The sequence below is a fragment of the Lissotriton vulgaris genome, chromosome 10 (genome assembly GCF_964263255.1).
Source record: "Lissotriton vulgaris chromosome 10, aLisVul1.2, whole genome shotgun sequence".
Lineage (NCBI taxonomy): Eukaryota > Metazoa > Chordata > Amphibia > Caudata > Salamandridae > Lissotriton > Lissotriton vulgaris.
Genome location: NC_141698.1, coordinates 189181084 through 189197347, shown reverse-complemented (window position 1 = coordinate 189197347; position 16264 = coordinate 189181084). Strand labels below are relative to the sequence as shown.

The following is a 16264-nucleotide window of genomic DNA, read 5'->3' as shown; positions in this document are numbered from 1 at the left end:
TCCTCGCAGTCCCGCCTCTGCCCTTGGTGGTCAGCTGTTACAACCTGAAGGCGCGTTGGTGCACAATGCACGTCGAGGGACAGGAGGCCAAGTCTGCAGTTGACAAAGTCTTTGCCTACGAGCGGCTCCCGCGAAGCGGGGGCCGCGAGGCGTGGCGAAGTGGCAGGAGAAGAGCGAAAAAGCAGGAGCTGCACTCCAATCAGGTAGGGACCCAAGGCGCACTCACTCCGTTGAGATTTTATGTGGAGGAGGGGGCGGGAAGAGGACCAGCTGCGGCCGATCCGCGCCGCTACGCACGCTGGTCCTCGCAGTCCCGCCTCTGCCCTTGGTGGTCAGCTGTTACAACCTGAAGACGCGTTGGTGCACAATGCACGTCGAGGGACAGGAGGCCAAGTCTGCAGTTGACAAAGTCTTTGCCTACGAGCGGCTCCCGCGAAGCGGGGGCCGCGAGGCGTGGCGAAGTGGCAGGAGAAGAGCGAAAAAGCAGGAGCTGCACTCCAATCAGGTAGGGACCCAAGGCGCACTCACTCCGTTGAGATTTTATGTGGAGGAGGGGGCGGGAAGAGGACCAGCTGCGGCCGATCCGCGCCGCTAGGCACGCTGGTCCTCGCAGTCCCGCCTCTGCCCTTGGTGGTCAGCTGTTACAACCTGAAGGCGCGTTGGTGCACAATGCACGTCGAGGGACAGGAGGCCAAGTCTGCAGTTGACAAAGTCTTTGCCTACGAGCGGCTCCCGCGAAGCGGGGGCCGCGAGGCGTGGCGAAGTGGCAGGAGAAGAGCGATAAAGCAGGAGCTGCACTCCAATCAGGTAGGGACCTAAAATATCAGAACTCATAAAAAAAATTCTTACTTAAGGATTTGAAAAGTTTGCTTCTCATCGTCATACAATCTTCCCATTTCAGAGCATAGTGAATACAATTAATTACGGCATGGCTAGTTTGTTCTGCCATAAAAAATCATAGCGATTTTATGCGGTTTGATATTTTCAGCACTAAGTAACAGAATTAAAAATGGTTTCTGGTGGGCACTATACATGGTATAAAATAGCATACAGTGTAAGTTACTTTGTGCAGATATATTATCACAAGGGCATCTGGGTACATTTGCAAACCAAGTGCCAGGCGAGGGATATGCAAACAAGGAAGTGCAGAGTGTTAAGTTTGAGGCGCATTATATAAAGTCAGTACTGTGTTTTCCCGATTATTATTAAATAAGGCTCTAGTCCTATCTTAGTCAATAGGATTGTGTAGTTCATCACTGACTAACCTAATTATTACCTTCTTTAAATGCATTTTCACGCAGCGATTAAAATACAGGGGTTTTACGAACTCCTGAGATAAATCAACAACACCCTATATTACTAATTAATTCAGGTACCCCCAGAATCCTAAATAATGGTTTAATATAACCAAACCAGGGAATGGCTGTCATATTATCAAATGCCCGATAACAGCTATTGAGAAGCTTGTTTCGTGGTTTAATCAAATCGAGAGCCATAACAATGGGCATATCGTTATCAAACCTTCCAGGTAGCACATTCCTACCTTAGATCCACAAACGTCTGTTAGACCAGCATGAGGTACTGCTAGGAGTCTGCGTAAAAACCGACTCTACGCCTTTTGCAAATTATCCACTTCGACATGCCCTCAAACCCTTGCGCCACACAGACCCAAAGAAATGTATGTACTCCTATATACTTCCAATATCTCGTTGACCGTCTTATAGGCCAACTTGATAACAAAACGATGGACCGCTTCAGCTGCTCTATGTCATTGATGTGCTTTAACATTCAGTATATGCCCCATGTCAGTGCAGTACCAAATAGCACTCCTGAATACAACCAAAACACTCAACTTTACACACAGGATCGCCTCCAACTGAATGTAATTTAACGTTCATGATTTTGGACAGCTCGGAACAAAGAACTTGGTTAGATTTGTGTTTAGGTCGAGATCCTTAATAAATTGTGAAAAGTCATCTATCTAGCAGACCCTGTAAGCCATTCATGGTCCTTGAAACAAGGACTGCATCGCCTGCATCCAGTAAGACTGATGATGGGCGTTTCACAGGGCTTAGCCTTTTACTAGACCGATATATCTACAACCCGATAATATAAAGAGTGAATAAGGGAGCCAGTACAACCCATGGGGAACCCCTCTTTATGACTGAATAGTTTCTGTGCATTCGCCTTTAGAGCCATAGCGAACCCTCGCTGACGTACGTCTTAGCAAGTTGACTGCGGATATTTACCCCCATTCTTTCCACTACCCCCTAAAGCTTCCAAAGCATTATCAACCAACATTGATTCCCATACCACAGCGCAATCCATCTTTTCTATGCGTTCAGATCTAGACTTCCACCAGCCGCCTATCAGGGGATGGACATTATCCTGCAGTAAATATCACTCGGGTGCCTTAAGTTTGCTTTTTGACATATGTCTGAAACAGAGTCCACACTTTCTCATATTGAAATAATCAGTATTTTATAAATGGGTCGTTTGTCCACGGCATATGAATGCCAAACTTTTGTCAACTACAAAATCTCCCTATTTCTAAGTGCATTTTAATACAATTCTCCATTGGCTTTTCTCCTCAAACCCTACCGTGTTCTGATCACTGCTACTGCTTCAAGTGCTTTAAGTGCATCGGGTCCTTAAGGCTCAGTTGGCGAGAGAATACGACTCCCTTGTAAAATTGTGTTTAAATTCTATTATGTGTTAAGCGATGTTAATGGCTCAGTATACATTGAAATGCAGCATTTACTGGTTTCTCGTACCTTGGGTGGCGTGGGGAATCCATCTCCTCATAACAATGCATCATACTTTGTTTTCCTAACGTTTTAAAAAGCAGCACTATTTACTGTTTATGTTCCATGATCCGAACCCTCCCAAAGAGAACTAACTCTATTTACAAATGTATTAAAACTACTGTCAAATTATGATCAGTGACACGGTTGCAATTAAAACGAATCATTTGCTATGGATGCTCAATACAACTATTTTTCGGGGGTGGGGGGCAAGGATAGGGTTCTGCAAGTACTTTTTCAGCAAAGCCCCACAAAACCTTCTGACAAGCCTGCTTTGTGGGTAGAAGTGAGTTAAGCAAGGATGGAAACTAATGCGATCACATTCATCACCCATCAACAACTGGACAGCATGGCATCCCTCGACACTTCCACTCTGGCAAAAGACAGAGAATGCCAATAGCAACAGATGATCGACTAGAATTAAATATGGTGGTAAAAAGGGCACTGGGCAAACACAAACATTGTGTTACCAGGATCCAACTTTACGAAACATATGTAACGCTCGCTTCTTGCACATCTTCACATTGGACAGATGTTGTCGGTATCTGAAAAACAGATCTAAAACACTTCGTCAATTGTTGGCCGCTTTTCCTACGCATCTTCAGGGCCCACCCAGGCTTCTCCAAACCCCTCCCAAAGGTCGGATTCTAGGAAACCCTGGGCCGAATGAAAGCAGAGAGGCTGGGCAACTATTAGAGGGTTTTTAAATATGAAGGAACACGTACGCCTTTTCTGCAAGTGGACAGGCTACACACACTTGAGCAAACGAGAGGCAACATAAACTAACTAAATCATTACATTTAGCACACGTTGTTCTTCTATCTTTGCAAGTTCACAAACGGGCAACAACAAGTGCAAGTGAACAGTAGAGCAGCGATGTGTGCAGCACCCATGCAGCGAACAGGAGAGAGCGATATTTACAAAAAGAGCAAAGCGCCAGTAAAATTAATAAAGTATCTACAAGCAGGCAGGGATCTGGACATGTGAACTAAAGTGCAGCGATCCGAGCAAGTGAATACATGTTTCAACGACACTGCATTAAGACAGGGATTTAGCGATCAGTGCAAGGTAATAAACGTGCAACAATGACGAAATTGAACAAAATTAGGAAAAAGCTGTACCAAGTGAACAAAGATGCTGGAAAGTGTACACAAGAACACAGTTTCAACGACCTCTGCAAATTAATAAGTATGTGGTGACTTGTGCGACTGAACAAGGGTGAAGCACAGTGATCAAACGTGCAACATTTTGTACAAGTGAACAGACAAGTTAATCCGTGCAGCTTTCCAGCAGGCCTCACATTGACATGTCCTGCCAGCAACAGAAACATGGGTCTATCTGCGTAAAGGAACAAAGGCGCAGCGCTCAGAGCAAGCTCAAAAGCATGCCATATCTGTACAATTTAACCGTGCACCAATGCACCGACGTGTAGAAGTGCGGCCACCAGTCAAAAGTAAAACAAAATAATTCCGCTGATGCAGCAAAAGCGCATGGCAACAGGCACCGCAGAGCGCCTGCCGGGCAACGCGCCAGCTCACTGGATCACTCCTGCTGCCATGAGCCAGGACAAAAATACTGCCTCCCACGTCAGGGAAAGTAACAGGAGCCCCTCGGAGCCATCTCAATGGGAAGGCTGTTAACGGTCTGTGAAGTGTCAGCTCGCAGACCCCCCGTCTCCCTCCAGGGTGGGGACTGGGGCGTGCGTTCCCCCAGCACAGACAGGGTGCCCATGGGGGCTGCCTCTCCCAAGCACAGGCACGACACTGGGGCCACGGGCCTGTCTCCAGTGAAGAGTGAAAAGAATCTAAGACCTACAATAGTAGAGTAAGCAAAGGTGTTATGTCTAAGCACTACACATTTCACCAGTTACAAACAAGCATTGGCAACGCCAATAGGCCTCGCCTATGCAAGAGCTGTTGGCTTTGCCAATGTATTTTCACCATGTTGTAAACCAGAGCTGCTGCTTTACAGCATGTCTAAAAGTCAGAGGAGTAAAGTAGAGTGGCATGGAGTGGAGTGTTGCAAAGCGGAGTGGAGTGGTGTTGCGTGGTGTGGTGTACAATAGAGTTGAGTGAAGTGGAGTGCCATGGAGTAGCGTACAGTATTGTGGAGCGTTGTGGAGGGAGTACAGTATTGCATAGTGAAAGGGTATAGAGTTGAGGGGTGTAAGTTGAGTGGAATAGAGAGGACTACTGTGTCAGAGTAGAGTGTCGTAGAGTGGAGTGGCATAGAGTGTCATGGAGTGGTGTAGAGCAGTGTAGCGTAGAAGGTATTTCGTAGAGTAGAGTGTTGTAGACCAAATTGGCGTAGAGCGGAGTAGATTGTCACAGGGTGGAGTGGAGTGGATTGGCGTAGAGTACAGTGTCAGAGTTTAGTAGAGTGTTGAAGAGCGGAGGGGCACAGAGTTGTGCGAAGTCGTGTAGGGCACAGTGGAGTGGCAGATAGAGTTTAGGGTAGAGTAGAGTAGAATGGTGTACAGCGGAGTAGATTGCCATAGAGTGGAGTAGCATAGAATGGAGTGGAGTAGAGTGTAGTAGTGTTTCATAGAGTAGAGTGGAGTAAAGTGGCATGGAGCCGCATAGAGGGAATTACCTAATGTCGTAGAGTAGAGTAGTGTTGTAGAATGGCAGAGACGAGTAGAGTGCTGCAGAGTGGAGTGGTATAGAGTGGAGTGTCAGTGGAGCAGAGTTTAATGGAGTAGAGTATCATAGAGTGGAGTACCATGGAGTGGAGGAGAGTGGCCTAAAGCGAAGCGGCGTAAAGTACAGTGGTGCAGAGTAGATTGGCGCAGAGTGCAGTGGTGGAGTGCAGATTGGTTTTGAATAAAGTGGTGAAGTGCACTGGTGTAGAGTGCAGCGACGCAGAGTAGCATAGAGCGCAGTGGCATTGAGTAGTACAAAAAGAACAACTGATGGACATAATGCACAACAGTGTCATACATTCACCCCAGTACAGAGATCTGGGTTAAATCCATCGTTTTTTTCTCCCCATGCCATTACAGTGTGAACCCTGCCATATGCAAATCAGTCTTGACCCTGCTCCCTGTAGGATCAGTCCAGAGCAAACCGTCAGGCAAGGTCCTCCCTGGACTGGAAACAAGCATAGAGTAGAGCACTGCAGAGGAGATTGCAGTGGCATAGAGTGTAGTGGCACAGAGCAGAGTAGAGTGGCAGTGTGAAGTAGCATAGAGTGGAGTAGTTCAGAGTGAAGTAGTGCAGGGTAGAGTGCAGAGGTGGTCAGTAAAGTGCCACAGGGTAGTGTCATAGAGCAGAGTGGCATTGAGTTCATAGGTAGAGAGTGCAGTGCTGCAGAGTAGAGTCTTGTAGAGTACATTGGTGTAGAGCAGAGTGGCATAGAGTGCATCGTGTAGAGTGCAGTGCTGCAGAGTAGTGCAGAGTAAAGTGGCAGAGTGCAATGGTTTAGAGTGGTGCAGAATGCACTGACGTAGAGTATAGTGTACAGTACAGTGCTGCAGAGCAGATTGGCATAGACTGCAGTGGCGTAGAGTGCATTGGTTTCGAGTAAAGTGGTGTAGAGAGTATTGGCGCAGAGTGGAGTGGTATAGGGTGCAGCAGTGTAGAATAGAGAGGCATAGTGTGGTATGGCGTAACGTGGAGTGACACAGAGTGGCAAAGACTGCAGTGGCATAGAGTAAATTGTTTCAGAGCAGAGTGCAGTGGCACAGAGTGCAAGGGTATAGAGTAGAGCAGTCTTTCCCAAACTTTTGACTCCTGAGGACCCCCATTGAGTCAGCACTGTAAGCTGGAGACCCCCAAGCAGTTTGTAGGATTTAAATTCCAAACATTAAAACAGTAATTCGAAAAAAATAAACACACATGTGCACACAAAACAAATACTCGAATTACTAAGGATTTTAGTATTTTATATTGATAGAAAAAAAGAAACGGGAAGGTTGATGCTGCATCTCCGTGACTAACTTTTAAATTGTTGGTTTTGTTTCGCAGTATGAGGCTCCTGCCAGGGTCAGACTTGAAACCCAAAAGCAGCCCTGGCAAATGTTTTCAGACCAGTCCCCATACAGTGCACACGAAGAGCAGTGAGTGAGCCTGACCACTACAAAGGGGGCTTTGGAAGGCTCTCTACCCAAGAAAATGTAGGAAACAATGGTGCATTGTACAACACATTTATCATTATATATTTAATTGTATTCGCTTTTAAAAAATAGTAAATTATTACCTTACTATGCACCAGGATACAACAATCTTTGTTGGGGTTCTTAAATGATTGCCTTATTATCTCCCTCCAACAGTGCCTCTCATCCCTCTGTCACATGTATTTCATTTGTTTTGTAGCATCTCCCCTACCATTGAAGGATGTCAGAGCACTATACATCACACACAAATAGAGACAATGAATCATACGTATAAATCAGTGTATAGAAAATGTTACATAAGGCAAGGAGGACTACAAGGTGTAGGATTCACATGTCATTCATACTAGTAGGCATTTTTAAAGAGTGCTTGGTTTGGAGAAGCAAAAACTCAGGATTCAGAACTTAACACAGTGGTTAGCATTGACTTTAACAATGAAAATGTATTTCCACACAAATAAACCTTTTTAGCAACATCAGGATACTGAAAGACATGGAAAAACATAAGATACTAACTTGTATCTTGCAGTTTGCAAGCAGCTCTTTGATGACAGTTTATAGGTCACTGTGCTAGATTATGATTGTTATTTATGAACTGCACAGTAACAAAAGCATCTGTGTGACAAAAGCAGTAACTCTGTGACCTATGCACAAAAAAACTGTCTTTTATAATGCATAGTACACGTTCTTTGCAGTAGGCATATTAACCCTCTTTGCTACATTAGATAAGTCAAAGCTTCCACTAGACAAAACTCTAATCTCTCTCCAGCAGGTACATTAATCACTGGTGTTACCTTGAACCTTTTATTGTTGTTCGAAAACTGCCAATTATACAAGGACATTTGCAGTGCTTTTAAACCTGCTGCCTGAAGACCCCCTGGGAAAGTGTCACGGACCCCTGGGGGTCCACGGACCACAGTTTGGGAAACACTTGAGTAGAGTGTTGCAGAGTCCAGTGGTGCAGAGTTGATTAGAGTGGATTGGCATGGAGTACAGGGGCATAGATTGGCATAGAGTTCAGAGAGAGCAGTGTTGCAGAGTAGAGTGAAATCGAGTGAACTGGCATAGAGTAGAGTGGTGCAGAGTAGACTGCAGTGGCGTTGAGTGCAATGGCGTGGATTGGTACAGTGGAGCAGAGTGGAGAGGTGCAGAGTGAAATAGAGCAGGGTGCAGTGTAGAGTGCAGTAGCATAGAGTGCAGTGTCATAGAACGGTGTCAAGTGCAGTGGTGTAGAGTGCAGTAGAGTGGCATAGAGTTGAATGGTGCAGAGTACAGTGCAGTCGCATGGAGTGCAGTAGCATAGAGTACAGTCATGTATAGTAGATTGTCAGTGTCAGAGTGCAGGGTAGTATAGTGCAGGGTCGTAGAGTGGTGCAGACAGCAGTGACGTAGAGTACAGTGGCGCATAGTAGAATAGAAAGGCGCAGAGTGAAATGGTGCACAGTGACGTTACGTGCAGTGGCGTAGAGTGCAGTGGTAGAGTAGAATGCTGTAGAGTATAGTGGCATAAGGTGCAGTAGTGCAAAGTAGTTGTTAGGTGCAGTGGCTTACTGTGCTTTGGCTTTGAGTAAATCAATTTAGAGTGCATTGGCGTAATGTGCAGTGGTTTAGTAAAGCTGCATAGCATAGACTGCAGAGGCATAGAGTGCAGTGGTGTAGAGTGGGGTAGAGTGGCGTAGAGTGTAGTAACATAGAGTGCAGTTGCGCAGAGTAGATTGTTTCAGAGTGGAGTAGTGGAGGGTAGAGTATAGTGGTGCAGGGAAGAGCACACTGGCATAGAGTGGAGTGGTGTAGAGTGGCACAGTGTTGATTGCAATGACGTAGAGTGGAGTGACGTAGAGTGGAGTGGAGTAGAGTGGCACAGAGTGAAGTGTCGTAAAGTATATTGTTTCAGAGTAGAGTTAAATGGTGTAGAGTGGAGGGATGCAGGGTACAGTGGAGTGTTGCAGGGAAGAGTGGAGTGGTACAAAGTAATGGCATAGAGTGCATTGGGGAAACTGTGCAGTATTTCAGAGTGGAGTAGAGTGGACTGGTGCAGAGTGGAGTAGCCTAGACTGGAGTGGCGAACAGTGCAGTGGTGCATAGCAGCGTGGGGTAGAGTTCACTGGCATACAGTAAACTAGAGAGGTGTAGAGTACAGTGTCAGAGTGCAGCGGCTCACAGCAGAGTAGAGTGGCCTAGGGTGCATTGGTGTAGAGTCCAGCACCATGGTGTAGAGTGCTGCAAGCAGAATGGAGTGGCATTGAGTAAAGTGGGGAACAGTAGAGTGGCTTAGAGCAGAGAGGCATAGAGGCATATAGTGCAATACGGCAGATTAAAGTGTCATAGAGTGCAGTGGTGTAGAGCAGAGTGGCGTACAGTGCATTGGTGTAGAGTGCTGTCACGTAGAGTGGTGCAGAGTAAAGTGACAGAGTGCAAAGTGGTAGATTATAGAGCCGTACATTGCAGTGGTGCAGAGTAGCTTGGTATAGAGTGCAGAGGCATAGAGTGCGGCTGTGTAGATTAGAGTGGCCTAAAGTTGAGTGGCCCAAAGTGGAACAGAGTGGCGAAGACTGCAGTGGCAAACAGTAGATTGTTTCAGAGTAGAGTGAAGTGGCGTAGAGTGCACTGGTATAGAGTAGAGTGTTGTAGAGTGCAGTGGTGCAGAATATATTAGAGTGGCTTGGAGTGGAGTACAGTGGTGTAGAGTGGAGCAATGCAGAGTAGAGTGGCACAGAGTTCCGTGGAACACAGAGCTGTGTTGTAGAGTAGAGTGAAGCAGACTGAAGAGACACAGAGTGCAGAGGTGCAGAGTAGAGTGAAGTGGTGCAGGGTAGACTGCAGTCACATATGAACATGTATACACAAATACACAAAAGCATCTGCTTAGTTAGCACACTGTTATTTAATCACAATGTGTATAGGGATACAAACAGACGGGGCACGCAGCGTTAGGTGCGCGAAAAACCCTCCATACAGGAAATGTCAAAACGCACTATGGCCGCGGAGTGTATATAGGCAGAGGGGCTGAATACCTGGTGCCAAGGTCGCCGATGTTTCCTATGGGGAAATGTGTTTTGAACATTCGTTGTTTCTCTTTTTATCTAGCTGGCTCTATGTTGAAGCTAGCGCGGATTAATCTATAAACCTTTAGCTAATGAGCAGCACTGTTTATTTGTCAAAACCTCGCACAAACCTTCCTCTCACTTTATCCTACTCTTTCACTTCCCAGGGCACTAATGTTGTTTTAATAAGAAATGTAGTAGTTGTATGATATAATGTATCCCTATACACATTGTGATTAAATAACAGTGTGCTAACTAAGCAGATACTTTTGTGTATGTGTGTATACATGTTCATTCATATGTGTTTGCCTTGTTTTGTTTGGATTCAATACTATGTCCTGGGACCCCTCTTTTATTGCACCGTATTACACCCGGGTCCCAGTGAGTTTAATGGGTATACCCCTCTACTGTAACGGGTAGACTGCAGTGGCACAGCGTTGAGTGATGTGGTGTAGAGTGCACTGGCCTAGAGTAAAGTGGTGCAGTGGCGTAGCGTGCAGTATAGTAGTGTAGAGTGTAGTCATGCAAAGTAGAGTGTCAGGTGCAACGGTGTAGAGTGTCGAAGTGCAGTGTTCTAGAGTGCAATGTCGTAGTTTGGTGCAGAGTAGAGTGGTGCAGAAAGCAGTGACGTAGAGTACAGTGGTGCAGCATAGAAGAGTGGCATAGAGTGCAGTGACCGAGCGCAATGGTGTAGAGTGACGTTTCACGCAGTAGCCTAGAGTGCGTATAAACAACGACAATATCTCAACCAGTATTATTGAAAATGGCTGATTATAATGCATGTAAAAAACATTGCTAGAGAAACGAAACAGGAAGACTCAAGGAAGATTTTTAGATGTGGCAGGGGCATCATATATTTAAACAGACAATGGCATGGGCTATAAACATTTGGACACAGTTGTATCAGCACTGTAAGCAAATATTGCATAGGTAACCCGAAGACTTTGAGCACGCAAGTGCTTGTGACTCTCTGATGTCAACAGCGCAGGTGACAAGTGAAGAAAGGCCTAGAGTGCAGCGGCATAGAGTAGAATGTTATAGAGTTTAGTGGGGTTATGTGCAGTGCTGCAAAGTAGTTGGCGTAGGTACAGTGGCAGAGGGTGCATTTCTTTTGAGTAAAGTTGAATAGACTGAGTTTGGTTGAGTGCATTGGTTTAGAGTAGAGTGGCGTAGCGTAGAGTGCAGTGGTGTGGAGTGGTGCCAAGTGGCACAAAGTACAGTGGCACAGAGTAGATTGTTACAGAGTAGAGTGAAGTGCAGTAGAATTGTGCACGGTGGAGTATAGGAGTGCAGGGTAGAGTACAGTGGCATAGAGTAGTGAAGTAGAGCACAGTGGCGTAGTGTACAGTGATGCAGCATTGATTGCCATGGAATTGGGTGGCACACAGTGGAGAAGTGTGGCCTAAAGTGCATTGGTATAGAGGGCAGTGGTGTAGAGTAGATTGTTCCAGAGTAGAGTGCATTGGTGTAGAGTGGAGTGGTGCAGGTTAGAGTGGAGTAGTATAGAGTAGTGACGTAGAGTGTAGTGTAGCAGAGTGGAGAGGCCTAGACTGGAGTGGTATAGAGCGCAGTGGCGAAGAGTGCAGTGGTGCTTAGAAGAGAGGGGTAGAATGCTTTAAGTGGTGCAGAGTAGAATGGCATAGATTTCAGTGGCTGAGAGCACAGTGGCAGAGTGTGCAAAGGCAGAGAGTGAAGTGCTGCAGAGTAGAGTGGTGTAGAGTGTATTGGAGTAAAGTGACCTTATGACTTTGGCGGTGTGGAAGCGGGTCTGCCACACTGCTGCCACGCTCCCACATCGCCAAATCCAAAATAGACCGTCTGCCAGATTATTACTTTTTAAGTCGCTGGCAGGCAGTTCTTTGGCGTTCCCACAGTGGTGCCTTTAAAATAGGCACCACAATGGGAATGTCAAAGCATGTTCCTGCACTGACCTAAATTTCATTACTTGCAGGAATGTGGGGGTGCATGCAGAAAGGGAGTGCACACCATGTGCCCCCTGCCTATACCCCATGGTGCAGAGGCACCAGGGGGCCTGGGCCCCCTTTGTTTCCTCACTGCTACACTTTTCATGGCAGTCGCACCACCATGAAAAGTGAAAGTGTGGGGGTGAGAAAAATCATAATATGCTGGGCGGGGCCACAGCATCCCACCACGTATATTGTGGGCTCAAGACCACTGCACCACCGCCAAGGATCTCTGATCCCTGGCAGTTGCAGTGGTCCCAAGGCGACACAACCGCCCTGGTCATAATAGGGCAGTTGTAAGACCAACATTGCCGCGCGCCGCGAGTCTGGCCATCCCTGGATCGCCAGAGTCGCAATAAGCCCCTTAAAGTGTAATGGTGGAGAGTAGAGTGGTGTAGAGTGCAGTTACATAGACTGTATTGGTTTGAGTAAAGTGGTGTAGAGCACATTAGCAAGGCGTGCAGTGGCATATAGTGCAGTGGGTAGTATGGAGTGGTGTAAGGTGGCACAGAGTGGGGTAGAGTGGCATAGACTTCAGTGGCACAGAATAGATTCTTTTTAAAGTAGAGTACAGTGGCATAGAGGTCAGTGGTATAGAGTAGAGTGTCGTAGAGTGCAGCGGCATAGAGTGTATTGGTTTTGAGTAAAGTGGTGTAGAATACATTGGTGTGGAGTGCAGTGGCCTAGATTGCAGTGGTGTGGTGTGGAGTGGTGTAGGGTGGCACAGAGTGGCATAGAATAGATTGCTGTAGAGTAAAGTAGCATAGAGCGAAGTGGTATAGAGTAGAGTAGTGCAGAGTAGATTAGAGTGGATTGGCGTGGAGTGCAGTGACGTAGATTGGAGTTTTTCAGAGTTCAGTGACATAGAGTTCAGTGGCAAAAAGTAGAATGGCATGAAGTAGAGTGGCAGAAAGTGCAGTGTTGCAGAGTATACTGTGATAAAGTGCAGTGGTGCATAGCAGAGCGGTGTGGAATACATTGACATAGTATGCAATGGGAGTCTGCCAGTGAGTGGGATCTGACTGCGTTGAGGCAGAATCAGGAAATAGAAACCGAGAACTACTAAAAAACAAACAAAAAAAATGCAAAGACAAGCATCAAGAGACAAAAAAATCATAAAGTATCACAAAAAGTGATACAAATAGACATGAAAGCAGTTAAGAGATAAGCATTTACTGGCGAAAAATCACAAATTAAAAATCAAGCAGGGTTGACTCGGTCTTACGCTCTTATACCATGGATAAATTTAGTACCATTAAACTGGGATAAAAGCAACAACTGTTTATAATGCAACAAAAAAAATTGGAGATGCAACTTGTATTCTTAGCCCTACAACATTTTCCGCCATCTTCCTTTATTAGTGCACAGCGCTGCATCCATCTTGGGTACATGGAGGGCTAACGTTCTATGCTAAGTCAAATGAAGAGTCTATAAGCATATGTAGCTACACATGACAACCATAGCATCCCAGTCTTTCCTGTCTGCCAAGCTATCCGCTGAACACTTCTACAAATAACAGGCAGATCTAACATATGTCAGGTGGCCGGGGTGACATACTATGTTGATGGGTTGCAAAAGCAGTTGGAACTATATGTCACCATGGCAAGTTAAATATAGGTACTTGTAACATCCTACCCCCCTTTTTATTTTCACTCAAAGGAAGATCCTTGTGCACTGAACGAACACGCATTTGCAATGCAATAGTTCTCGCATGTGTGAGAGTTTAAGCTATTGGCATTGTAAATGCCTTTTTATTTATCTGTTTTGATAATTAACACATAAATAAAAAGCATTGTCATTTACAATGCCAATAGCTTAAACTCTTGTAAAAGGGTGACCTATTCCATTTCAAAGAAGCGCCCATCATTGTCCCAGGCTGCTTGGAAGGTGAAGGTGCGCCTGGCACGCTGAGTGTTGCAGGAAAGTATGTCGTGCCTGCAGCACTGGCAGCTCCTCCGCTATGGCGAAGCGTCGCCCTACTGCTTTCTCGCAGTGCAAGAAGCAAACACATAAAATAATAATATCTTTCAATTATTACCATTTTATGTTTCCTTTGTGGGCGGGTGGGCGGGTGCACAGGGCTGCTCTGCTAACGGAGCAGGGCAGGGGAGGAGTGATCTGCCCACTCCTAAGTGACCATGACTCTTTGGTCGGCGATCTTGGGCCGCCAAACCAGTCATGCGCACCTTCCCTTTCTTCATGCAGGCTGCATTACAGTCTGCATAGAGAACATGCCTACCTCTCCAGCCCCTAGCTGAGTGCCGTGTCACAGCGCTCAGTCCAATCACAACACTGCATTGCAGCGTTGTGATTGACCCAGGGGAGGGAGCCTAGCTGCCTGCTTCCTGTTTTTTGGAGTCGGAGACAAGAGAGCAGGAGCAGAGATGCAGGACCCTGCCTAAAGGTGTTTTTAAATATTTTTTTTAAAGATGCTCCCTCTTGCGAGACCCCCCGCATAACTCCCCCCCCAGAAACTCATCAAAGAAAATAGTGCTTCGGACACCGCAACCATTGTGGTCATACCCAAAGCGGACCCTCCCCAGTCTCCTGTTCTAACTACCGCACAATCTCGTTAATTAATACTGAGATTAAAATTTGTGCCATGATTTTCATCACCCGACTGAAACGGGTGATTCACACTCTCATACACCCTGACCAGTGTGGCTTTATGCCGCTTCGCAGCACACTCCACTGCCTGAGACGCCTTCATGTGGCCCTCGCTCACCGTCATCTCCTCACTCCTTATTTAACCGTAGTGCTACTTGACTTCGAAAAGGCCTTCGATACGGTCAACTGGCGCTATTTGGGAGTGTACTGGAGAGTGCAGGTTTTGGTCCCCGCTTTCGGAAACTGGTACAAGTCCTCTACCCCAACCCGTCCGCCAGGTTCCTTGTAAACAGGCGACATTTCGGATACCTTCCCCATCAGGAGGGGTACCCAGCAGGGGTGCCCACTCTCTCCCCTCCTATTCGCTTTCGTGCTAGAGCCTTTTGCCTTGTCTCATACGGGCTGATGAGCGGATTCAGGGATGACGTTGGCATAGCTCCCATGAGGACCGGATCGCCCTATATGCAGACGATGTGCGGCTCTTTCTAGCTGTCCCGGACCATTCTGGACCGAGATGCCTCCAAATCCTCCAATCCTTTGAGAGAGCATCGGATCTGCGTCTAAACCCGACTAAATCTAATATAGTGCCCCTGCTTACCTCGCTGGAGTGTGTGGACTAGCAAACCACCATTCCCCTATGGCGACTCTCTTTCAAGTACCTCGGTATTTGTGTGGCCCTTCTTCCGGAGCTGACTTGGTTCCTCAACGTGAGCCTGCTACTCAAACAAACCAAAGACAAACGTAAGCGTTGGCAATCCATCCACTCAACCCCTTCCGCACAACCCCCTCATTAGGAGCGCCCTGTTCAAAATGATGGTTCTGCCCCATCTCCTTTATGTACTTCAGAACCTTCCGCTCCATCTCCCCCGCAGTTGGTTCCGTGGGTTAGATACAATGACCACAACTCTAATCTAGGATGGCTTGAGATCATGGCTGGCTCTCGTGCACTGCCAACGGCCCTCATATGACGGTGGTATGGAGCTGACGAATCCCTTTCTGTACTACCTGGCCACTCCCCTATTGGTAATCCACGACTGGTTCAATGGCGCATGGGAGGATCCGGCCGACCGGCTAGAGCTAGAAAGCCTCGGATTCTCATGAATCCAGGTCACATGGAACGGGGCTTCAATTCCTCACAACGGCCCTCCTTACGTGCCGGTCTGCATTGTGACATACCCCCATGGGATGCCAAAATCACACTACAGACACTCCTCTGGCACTGCACTTGGCTGAGGGAGGTGGGGTCATTGGCGGGCTTTCAGAAATGGAATCTGATTGGTATCACCCTGTGGGAGTTGTGTGGAAGGGTGATCATTTGTCCTCCTTCCAAAAGTTGCAGCAACCATATTCCCTACAGTCTACTAAATTCTACAAACATCTCCAATTGCAGCATGCTCTTGCCCTCCACAATCCGGATCACACGACACTCTCAGATTTCAGTCCAATGGAAGCTAAGCTCCTCATGGGAAATCTAGGGAAGAGGGAAATATCTTGAATCTACCGGTCCTTGATAAACAACACCCCATCCACGCTAGACTCCCTTAAGACCCGCTGGGAGCAATGGATTGGTCCGCTGGAGGAGGAAGACTGGAGAGATGCACTAATGGCTATCAGGGTACTATCTATATCGGCCAGGCTCCGCCGCATCCAAATTTACTATCTTCTCTGTGCATATCTTACTCCTGTGAGGTTGTAGAGAGCGGGGTTCCTCCTGTCCCCAAAATGCCCTCGGTG

General features: G+C 46.8%; 1 protein-coding gene across 2 annotated transcripts in view; it reads right to left on the bottom strand.

The window, feature by feature from the left end:
* Nucleotides 1–16264, bottom strand: part of MAP2K3 (mitogen-activated protein kinase kinase 3) — a 436357-nt gene that overhangs the window by 313191 nt on the left and 106902 nt on the right. The window lies entirely within an intron of this gene.